The following is a 10751-nucleotide window of genomic DNA, read 5'->3' on the forward strand; positions in this document are numbered from 1 at the left end:
GATTCAACCTTTTTTGTTGTCATATACCTGGATGACTGAGAAAACAAACTTTGTGTTTTTGAAACCATTAGTGAAAAGGCCAGACTTCAGGGGTATCTGAGGCAGGCTTGAAACACAAGAGTCAGGGTGGCTTCTGGGTAATACCAGATGGCTAGGCCTCAGACTGACGAAGCCTCTTGGATGAGGGGCGAAACGTTTCTTTTTAACAAAAAAACGAAGTCCAGATGACATGATTCAACCTTTTTTGTTGTCATATACCTGGATGACTGAGAAAACAAACTTTGAATTTTCTGGACAGTTTCTTTTTTTGTGCTGAAACGTTTCACCTTCTATCCAGAAGGCTTCATCAGTCAAGGAAACACAACACAAAACTGATTCTTCCCCCAAACAGCTCACTCCAAAGTGGAACAAACCAGTTATGTTGGTGCTAAGATGGTGTCTTTGGCACGCCCCCTCCTCTTGTGCTGGTAAAACTCTGCGTTCAAGTTCCCTGACTTGTGAGCTTCAACTTGCAAAAACGAATTGGTGATTGGTGACGATCAGCACTTCTGCAGCTCAGGTACGCATTACTTTACGGTTTAGTCTGTTAGAAATCGGGACGTTTTAGACTCTGACTTGAAGTTTTATTTTATTTAGTGGATTAAATAAAATAAAACTGTTTGCAGCTTAATGATAGTTTTGGTTTTCCTGTGACTTATTTGCGATATGATAAATGATAGGAGCATAAATATACGCTCCCAATGTTTTTGTTTTGTTTTTTTTGTAAATAATAAACTGGTTTTTTTAGAATAGCGTTGAGTTCCTATGACGTCACATCGACTAGTCGACGTAGACTTTTATCGTGTTGAAGTTGACATAAAAAAATATGTAGTCGTTCAACCACTAGTATTCACTGACGTTTAAGTGTGATTTGATTTAGTATTTCATTGTTTTTATTATTGTTTTTTCATTCATTCATTAAAAAAAGTAACAAAACATATCATCAAAAAGAAAACATTGAATGAAAAGTGTGCAGAAAGAAGAACATTCTTATTCAATCAACCTTTATTTATACAGGTAAATCCCATTGAGCCTCCAAGGACTCATTTACAAGAGAGACCTGATTTCAACAAAGAATGATGACAACAATAAACGGTTATAAAAAGGGCAAACAGATTTTTTTTAAATATCATTTATATGTTTTATATATTTATATATTTTTATAATATTTGCCCATTATTTAAAAAACAATAATAAAATAACTAGAAACAACAACTCAGGCTTGAACAGTCCCCAAAGCAAAAACAAAAAACATCAGGCATTCTTCACATGACATCATACTTTCCTAACAATTTTAACTTGATCATATTTGTTAAACATATAAATTGTTTTAGAAATTTTTATGGTGATATCGAGACGATTCCACAATCCTGTTGCCTGAATGACAACGCAGCTCCTTCAGACTAGTTCTAAATGGAGGTTTTACTAACATTTCCATTCCCTTCAGGCTATAATGACTCTCTTTTTAAACTAATTTTAATTGAATATTTGGGGATAGAATATTTTATGAACTTTATACATGACTTTTAAAATACTATATTCAACCAAATCATAACATTTTAATAATGTCAATTGATGAAATAATATATTTGCTGAGTGACCGTAGCACTTCCTAATAATTGTTATAGCTCTTTTTTGTAAAATAAAAATTGGATTTGTAATAGTTTTGCATGATTTTCTCCAAACTTAAAAAAAAATAGATTACAATAAATATGGAAAAATCATTACATTATACAATATATACAAAGCTTCGTCATTCAAAAACTATTTTATGTTATACAGTCATGCAATTGATTTTGCTATTTTTATTCTCAAGTAATTTACATGAGATTTCCATGTCGGCTTCTTTTGATGCTTTATTTTTTACATTTTGTTTTTATTTTTTTATTTTTTTTTATTACTGCCACTGATTTTGTTGTTAAGTACTTTGGTAACAGCTGCAGTTTTAAATGTGTTTTATAAATAAATTTGACTTGAGTGAAAAAAAAAACATTCTTCAGATATAAAATTTTAAAAAATCATGCGCATCATCCTCCATCTTCAAAAATGCATTTTATACTACAGGACCTGCCGCTCAGTGAAGTGCCAAACCCATCTGGTCTCAGACTGGATTGTTCAATTGCGTACACATTCCCATCTAAACAAGCTCAAAGCAGAAATTCTCAGCCATGAATTAAGTTTACAAAACTCAATTCACAATACAGTCTGATTTACAAGCACAACATATACAATAAGTGGCATTTGTGCCCATGAAACTCTCAGAAAGTAAACATCTGTTGCACAACTGGTTACCCTGCGTAGTCGGTCTGATGTATGGCTGCCATAGCCACGTGGCGTTAAAAAAAAAAAATGCTGCAACTTTATCAAATTTCCTGACCCTGACCTACAAATATGTTGTAGTAGCCGAAATTCGTCACCAGCACACAGATTGTGCAAGATCTTTGCTTAAACTTTTACCATGAACTATTTGGGGACAACTCTGTCTGTTAGCAAAATATCTGACGATCCACTTGATTGTTTTTTTTAATGACACTTTCAGGAAATAAACATTGGATGTTCATCTACAACTGGTTAACGTTTGGAGCCGACCCAATTCAAATTGGCCATCACAGCTAATTGATAATATTCAAACACAAAAATAGCTACCTCAGTCATAGATATCAAGCTAAAATTGGAAGTGGTAGTAGCTGAGAGTCTTTCACAACACATTCTCTGAGCTCAACTAATACCCACACAGCTACTACCTCTTTCTTTGTCGACATAAGTTGAGACTAGTTTAAGACTCGGGCATGATGAAAATATGCATTGTTTTAAAAAATGATAGACCGTTTAACATGAAAACTAAAAAGTTTCTAATTATAGCTGCTGCTTCACTCCCCGGTGAAGAGCATTAGTAAGAATTTTAAACAGTTAATCCACAATAAAAACGGATACAGCTATAATTTTTTTTTTTTTAAGTCTTGATTCTAGAAATGATTTTGCTTCCTCCGCCCCGCCTCCACAAATCAAAAGCGTAAACGACCACCGACACCACATTCCACGCTGTCTGACGCCGCGGACCAAATTACCTGACTAACTGCACCACAACCAAAAATAACACCCAAAACACAAGGACACGTGTGTCTGAGATGAGTGAAAACTGACCCCGAGCCGATACCCCCAAAGGATTTTGCGAATGAATGCGTGCACGCTCTAGCGGAGCCCGCTGGATGTACGTTTCCTCCCTGGTTGGGGCTGTTGAGACAGAGTCAAATGTTCTGCAGAATAAAAGGGCCATTGTTCACCAAGGTGGTCTCAGCAGGACCTTCAGCCCCACTCTTTCACACACATGCACACACGCACGTAGTCAGAAACATATGCTTACACATGTGTGTTCACACATCGCTCATAGGCCATTAGACAAACAAACATTATAAACACTGCCCTCTGTCTAATCATAGCTTTTGTTAAAGAGTTGTAGTTACACAAAGCTAAACATTTGGTGGTGGGTGTAAACGCTGCTCTGTGTAAAACACACACACACACACACAGAGGATAATTCGGACATTGCTACTTCCTTCCTGTGGGGTGATGATGTTTAGTCTCCACGCACCACAATCTGATTGGCGTGTTTGATCTCTTCCACTTCCTGTTTGGGAGCACCCCGACCTCCCTCTCCAGGCTCAGATCTGAGATCAGAATTCAACACAGATTCATGTGTTCCACATGTAGGAGGGTTGATAACCAGTCTGAGATCAGATCTGTGTGCTGGACTGCTGCTCTGCAGCGACCGTCTGAATTAACTTGTCTTTCAGCAAACTGTTGAACACGTTCAGGACTCTGAAGTGACTTGTTTCAACGGACTATTCTTATATGCAGACACATGAAAAGACAGTGTGACCAACCTCGTACAACACAGGTTTATCTGAAAAACTTATTACATCACAACTAACCAGAGTACCACATGTGGCACATTATACACCTGTCGACCAACTATAAACTATTATACAGAAATGTAGAACAATGGCCTGCACTATATATCTATGTATATATTATATAACATGTATATAATATATACATATATATATAGATATAGATATATATATATATATATATATATATATATATATATATATATATATATATATATATATATGTGTATACACACATTTGTGTGACACTGAATAGCTCTGAAACAATTGCAACAATGAGCTAAAAAGAAACTCACTATGCAGGGCTCTGTAATCCACTCTGCTTAAATATTTATTTTCTTTGTGATGGATTTTGACAAACAGTTCAGTATTTTATTTTATTTTTACCCAGATTTGCAGATAAGCAGACTTGCTTTGTTGTCTTCTTGTTTGTTGTTGATGTTGTTTTAACCCTGAGAAATCCAGGCATCAACTCTGCTGCTTTTCTTGAGTCATGTCAGTTTGACAGGAGGTCCTCCAGCCTGGCTCTGGACAGACTGTGCTCAAACTACCACACTTCCTCCAAAAGTGGCGTAATTGAAAACATTTTAATGCTCAGTCTGTTCTTGCCTGCATTTAACGTTACCTGACTACAATCAGATCACACAGGATTGGTCTTAGCGCCGGTTAACAGGATCGAAGGCACTTGGAAGCAAGATCCATGCAGGACCACTCCCAAAGTGGATCTCTGACACCTCAGAACATTTCCAGTCTTCACGATATCTAGCAGTTCATGCTACTTTATAGAACTTCACACCACGGTAAATTCAGCTAAAATATGATATTCCTGCAAAAAGTGCAGAGGCTGCTACAGTTTGATTCTGCTGCTATTTGCACTTTCAAACAAGCAAAGGATACTCTGTGAATTAAAGGCCTAACATTCTGTAAAAGATGCTTAACGTGCTTCTTTTCATGAGTTTTATATGAAGATCATGTGGAACTGAGAAGAGAGTTGTAACCAATTTGGTCAAACCTATAAACTAACACTGCACTAAAACCATGGATATACGGTGCGATCCGATGTGGTGATATCTCCGTATTCTTCACATATACGTACAATTTCCGGGAAATTCCGTATCGCATCCCCGGCAGATTCAGTTTTCGGATATCCCCGTATACGGACACAAATGGATCCTAAAAAAATCCCAAAATCCGGATACTTATCTGCGGCAGATCCCGAAAATATGTGACTCTGTTATCCCTCGGGATTCCAGCTTTAGATCTCTTTGCATTCTTGCCGCATCTTTGACGTATGGTTGGTTTCAGATTCATGCATATACGTGACAGATGTCTGTCGGATATTTACAGATTTTTATCTGCGAAGGATCCTGAAGTATGCGATCCCTCGGAGTTCCAGCTTTAGATCTCTTTGCATTCTTGCCGCATTTTTGACGTATGGTTGGTTTCAGATTCATGCCTATACGTGACAGATGTCTGTCGGATATTTACAGATGTTTATCTGCGAAGGATCCTGAAAAATGTGTGCATGCGATCCCTCGGAGTTCCAGCTTCAGATCTCGTTGCATACTTGCTGCATTTTTGACGTATGGTTGCTTTAGATTCATGCATATACGTGACAGATGTCTGTCGGATATTTACAGATGTTTATCTGCGAAGGATCCTTTAGTATGCGATCCCTCGGAGTTCCAGCTTCAGATCCTTTTGCATACTTGCCGCATCTTTGGCGTATTACGTGGCAGATGTCAGTCGGATATTTACAGATTTTTCATTTATGCAAATTTGAGAATCTGATATACTCTGCCTGTAAATACAGGTTTGGCATGTAGGTAAGCCTTCAAGTAAAATAACTATATCTTAACATGTTTCCAATGGTTAGTTGTTGTTTTTTTGTCTTGCACTCCATTTAGTTTTTATTTGTAATACGTGAAGTGCTTTATATAACTATTTAAATCTGCTATAGGCTACAAATAGTTGGCTTCTAAGATCTTTAACATTTTAAGATCACCCAGTTTTTTACATCAAAATTAATGAGTCTTTAATTTTGGTTTATGTACCATCATCATGATGTACAAATCACAAGCTGGACCAGTAAGCACATTACCATTTCAATAAGAACTATGAAAAATCAGTATAATAAACAGTTTATGAAGCAGTCTAGTAAATACACAGTGGTTTGTATCTTCATAACACATACTAATGCAAACATATCATAGACATGAAAACACTGACCATGACTTTCTTAAAGATTTTCTTTTTTTTATTAAAACACACACACACACAAAAAAAAAAAACCCTACGGTTTCATTTGTAAAAAAATCCAACCTACGGTTTCATTTGTAAAAAAAAATAGTTGTTGGTGCCTCTTGGAGGCTGCGTCAGGCTGCATTTCCCACTGGGCACTCTGCAATGTAGCCATCCATTCTGCAGGGCTTTGTTTGAAGCTCAGCAAGTTTGTACTGGCATCTGTCTAAAATGTCCTAGTTTTGCTGCTCTCCCATTCAGGTGGATAAACTTTCCATGTGTCTTTGTATTCGCGTCGGTCTCGTACTCATAGGCATGTTGGCACCCCCTCATTCTTCATCATTTAAAATGGAGCGACCAACAGACCGCCGTGAATTCAAAAGCTTCAACAGAAAACACAGAAAACACAAGGTCAATAAGAGCACTTTTTAAAATGTATACATAACAAAAAGCAAATGCATCCATATCTCAATTCTTAGATTCTCAAACAAAAAGTTTACGGATGTTCCAAAAACCTTTTTTTTAATCTTCCCATATTGAATATTTTTAGTAACTCATATCTACCAGTAGATGGCGCTTTAACACATCTTTACACGAGGACCCAGAATTTAATTAAAAGTTTTACTTCTTCTGCATTGCCAGAAACTATAGTTTCACACATCTACAATGATGTAATGTGAGACTAAAGCAAATCAGATATATTTTGCATTCTAATTCTGTTTCCTCTAGGATTTTTTTTTATTTTTAGCTAGTTTAGTTTTAGCTTAACCTCAGTGCTAACAATGGCTCTTGGCTTGGTAGCCATTGGGGGTCCTCCCCCAGAAAATTTTGAATAAAATAGATGCCATTTCCTGCATTCTGGTGTATTTAACATCTAGTTTTACCTACATATGTAAACTATTCAATAAGTATTTTAGAGTTAATGGCAGAACAAGAAGTACCCTGAGACAAACATGCAGCATTAACACAGTGTGAACATTATTCAAGAATTGTTTCTATAAGAACATTATCAAATATTTTATGTGAACGTAAGATACTAGCAATCACAGCATTGTAAGAGGGGGACAGTTGAACCCGGAGGCCTCCACCTCTGTTTAATGATGGACGGTTTCTTTTCACAAAGATGGCCTCCTTTACTCCTCTCTCAAACCATCGTTCCTCTCTATCAAGGAGGAACGATGACTGAGTTTGTCTCAGCTCCTCAGACTGAAGAAATCTTTTTGATACAAAGAAGAATCTGTCCAGAGGAATTAATTTATTGAGCCTGCATCAGGACAATAATCTGTAAAGCTTTAGTATATTTGATAAGGAAAACTCATTTTGACTTAACCAATTAATATATAATTAATATATTGTCATAACTCAGAACAAATCTCCCCTTTTTACAAAGCCTTATGATCAATTCAGGCCAGTTTCATTAAAGGGTTGAATCATTTAACATCTCAAGACACTTTTCATATACAGCAGGTCTTCACCAGACTCATACTCTTCATTATATAATTATAATAATATTCAGTCAATGAGTACTCTTACCTGCCCACTCTGTGCTGCGTGATGTGGAGCTGCATCTTGGGTGCTACAAGACAAAGATTCAGTTATGTGGCGTTGCATTATAATATTATTTAAATTATATAACAGTATGTTAAGTCACAATGCCACACACCAACAGTTCATTGACTTGATAACTTGAACGGTGTTTTGCAGGAAAATCCAGGAAAGTATTCTAAGTTGATTTGTAGTTCTAAACATATTTAGTGGTCATTTTTTGTCCAACATTGATTACTTCCAGCCTAGATCACAATTATATTAGCAAATATCCAAATATGTAACTTAGACAATGACATCATAAAACAGCTTTTAGAAAAGCAAATAGACACCTCTCACTGAGGAGTTGCCCAACAGTGGTCAGCAGCCACTGGTTATAGATGTCTCCCATTCCCCCTGTATGAGTGTCCATTTTATTCTGCTCAGTACAACTTTTCAAACAGCCTCAACTTGACGTGACGCTGACAACGCCATGTTGTAAAAGGTCGAGTAACACACCGGTAAAACTACATATTTTACGCTCTAACCACATGCTTGGTCAAAAATAATTAGAACTAAATATGTGAAGCAGCAACTTACTGAAAATCGTAGATCCGCTTGGCTTTGAATCAAACACGTCGCGTTATCCGAGAAGGACCTCGTTTGTGTTATCCCGCCAATGTAATACCGGAAGTGTCTTCTTCTTCTTCAGTTAAACGGCTGTTGGAAAACGGTGCATTACCGCCACCAACCTGTAAGGAGTTTGGCGACGTGGACAATTTAATTTACAGTTAAGACTCAAAAGGGTTTACTTGTGTGTTTTATCTGTAAATTAAGTTGTTTCATGGACTTTATTTTTTCATTTAAATAGCCTGCATCACACTTTCAAGAGACGTTTACCTAACAGAATAAATGAAAAGAAGAAAATGGACAACCATATGTTTATATTGTTGAGGTTTGTAAAGTCAGTAAAATTAAATATTTTATCATTATTGATGAAAAGTTGACATGAAAACCTCACATAAACTAAGAATAAAAAATAGCTAAATCTGTTGAATTGCTGTACAAAAAAACCAATATAGGATGTCACAGTGAGCTCATCCATGAAGTCATTTGCTAATCTGAAGAAGTTCCAATCTGTAGTTGTTCCAATCTGTAGTTGTTGGCTCTATTTTATATTTAAAGTATATGATTACAATTATAAATACCATTAGACTAAATGTGATTCCACATGTGATTATCATTGCCATCTTAAATGATCTTACAATTTTCTTACTTCTTTTGTTTGCTTTATGGTTTATCGTATGTGACCCATCACATCAAAATGAGGATTAAGTCAAATTTGGTCAAAATGAGCCCATTACATCTTCAGATTTGTGGCTTTCAAAGCTATATTTTGATACTGGATCATTCTGATATCAGAAGGGGATTCAGAGATATGACTTAATTTGGCTTGTTGGTTACAATAATACATTAGGCTATTATTTGGTCTGAAACCTAATTGTTTAAAATTTTAATAAGAATTTTTAAAAAAAATTAGGCTTTTTTTTTTTTAGACAATTCAATCAAATGTTACACTGATAGAACATTTATTTGTTATATTTTGATAAAACGCAATTTTTGCAAATATTTTACTCAAAACACTTTTAATCCTCACTTCGATGTGATGGGTCACATATTACCTTTTATTGTACTTATATTAAATGAACAGTTTATAAAGTAGTTTAGTGAATCAGGTGTTTTACACCTAACTGCACATTAATATCATATACATAGAAAACAAAGAATTTGTTAAAAGATTTTTATTAACACACACAAAAAAAAACTTCACTTCAAATACGTTTTGTCTATGCCTCTTGGAGGCTGCCTCATGCTGCATACGCCACTGGCCACCCTACGATGTACCATTCTGCTCGACTTTTGTTGCAGCTGGGCAAGTTGGCATTGGCACCTATTCAAAATGTCCGTGAGCTTTGTTGCCCTCCATTCAGGTGGATACACTTTCCACGTTTGGCCGTTTTCACTGTCTGTCTCTTCATCGCTCATCAGACATGCAGACGCCCCTTCAAGATATTTGAACTCCTCGTCGGTCAGAATACAGTGTGCAACGGATCGTCGTGAATTTAAGAGCTTAAACAGAAAAGACAAAACATTTGTTATTACTTGTTTTACTTTTGTATTACTGGATGGATGGATGGATGGATGGATGGATGGATGGATGGATGGATGGATGGATGGATGGATGGATGGATAGATGGATAGATGGATAGATGGATGGATAGATGGATAGATGGATAGATAGATAGATAGATAGATAGATAGATAGATAGATAGATAGATAGATAGATAGATAGATAGATAGATAGATAGATAGATAGATAGATAGATCGATCGATCGATCGATCTACTCACCCTATGCCTTCTGTTGTTAAGAGCTTTGGCTCTCCGATCCTCTTCCATTTTGTTGTCCTCGGTCAACTTGGATTCCCTCTTGATATTTTCAAAATATCTGTTGCAGGCTCCTATGAACACAAAAAGTGACATATGTCATTTGTCAGCACTTAGTGTTAGTGTTTTTGTAGAATTACACAGAAGACTGAGATTGTGTTTTTTGTTTCACAGTGGTAAACTATACTTAAATGAACCTTGTGTCTCTGGTAAAACCAATTTTAAAATCAGAACTTACTTCTTATCAAAGATGAATCATATTCCTCCTCATCCATGACTGTCCGTGACACGGAGCTTGTGACTGCGCTGTTGTGCTCAGACGTGAACCTACAGATTACATTTCAGAAATCAGAAATGAATCACGCAACATAAGCTATGATATATCAAACAGCTGCAGTGAAAATGTGTTTTGGAGTTCTTTAAAGTGATATTATTTTTAAACTAAAGCAGTGGTTCCTTCAGTGGGGAGAGGGGTGGGGCACTTAATAGAAAAATGAATGCTTGGACACTGCTATCATAAAAGGACAGGTTTTTGTCAGGTCATAAATACAAAAAGACTGAAGGTGTCATTTCAGCCTAACAAATTTT

General features: G+C 36.2%; 1 protein-coding gene and 1 long non-coding RNA gene across 2 annotated transcripts in view; both read right to left on the reverse strand.

Annotated features, from left to right (window-relative positions):
• LOC119428579 (DENN domain-containing protein 11) overlaps positions 1-10751 on the reverse strand; it is a 34272-nt gene that overhangs the window by 9880 nt on the left and 13641 nt on the right. The gene's annotated exons all lie outside the window — the stretch shown is intronic.
• Positions 6458-8413, reverse strand: LOC119428587. The gene is made up of 3 exons (XR_005187706.1): positions 8316-8413; positions 7725-7767; positions 6458-6574 (listed from the first exon to the last, which is right to left on the reverse strand). It is a non-coding gene; the product is annotated as an uncharacterized LOC119428587 (long non-coding RNA).

Source organism: Nematolebias whitei, chromosome 22, assembly GCF_014905685.2.
Source record: "Nematolebias whitei isolate Nwh7 chromosome 22, NemWhi1, whole genome shotgun sequence".
Taxonomy (NCBI): domain Eukaryota; kingdom Metazoa; phylum Chordata; class Actinopteri; order Cyprinodontiformes; family Rivulidae; genus Nematolebias; species Nematolebias whitei.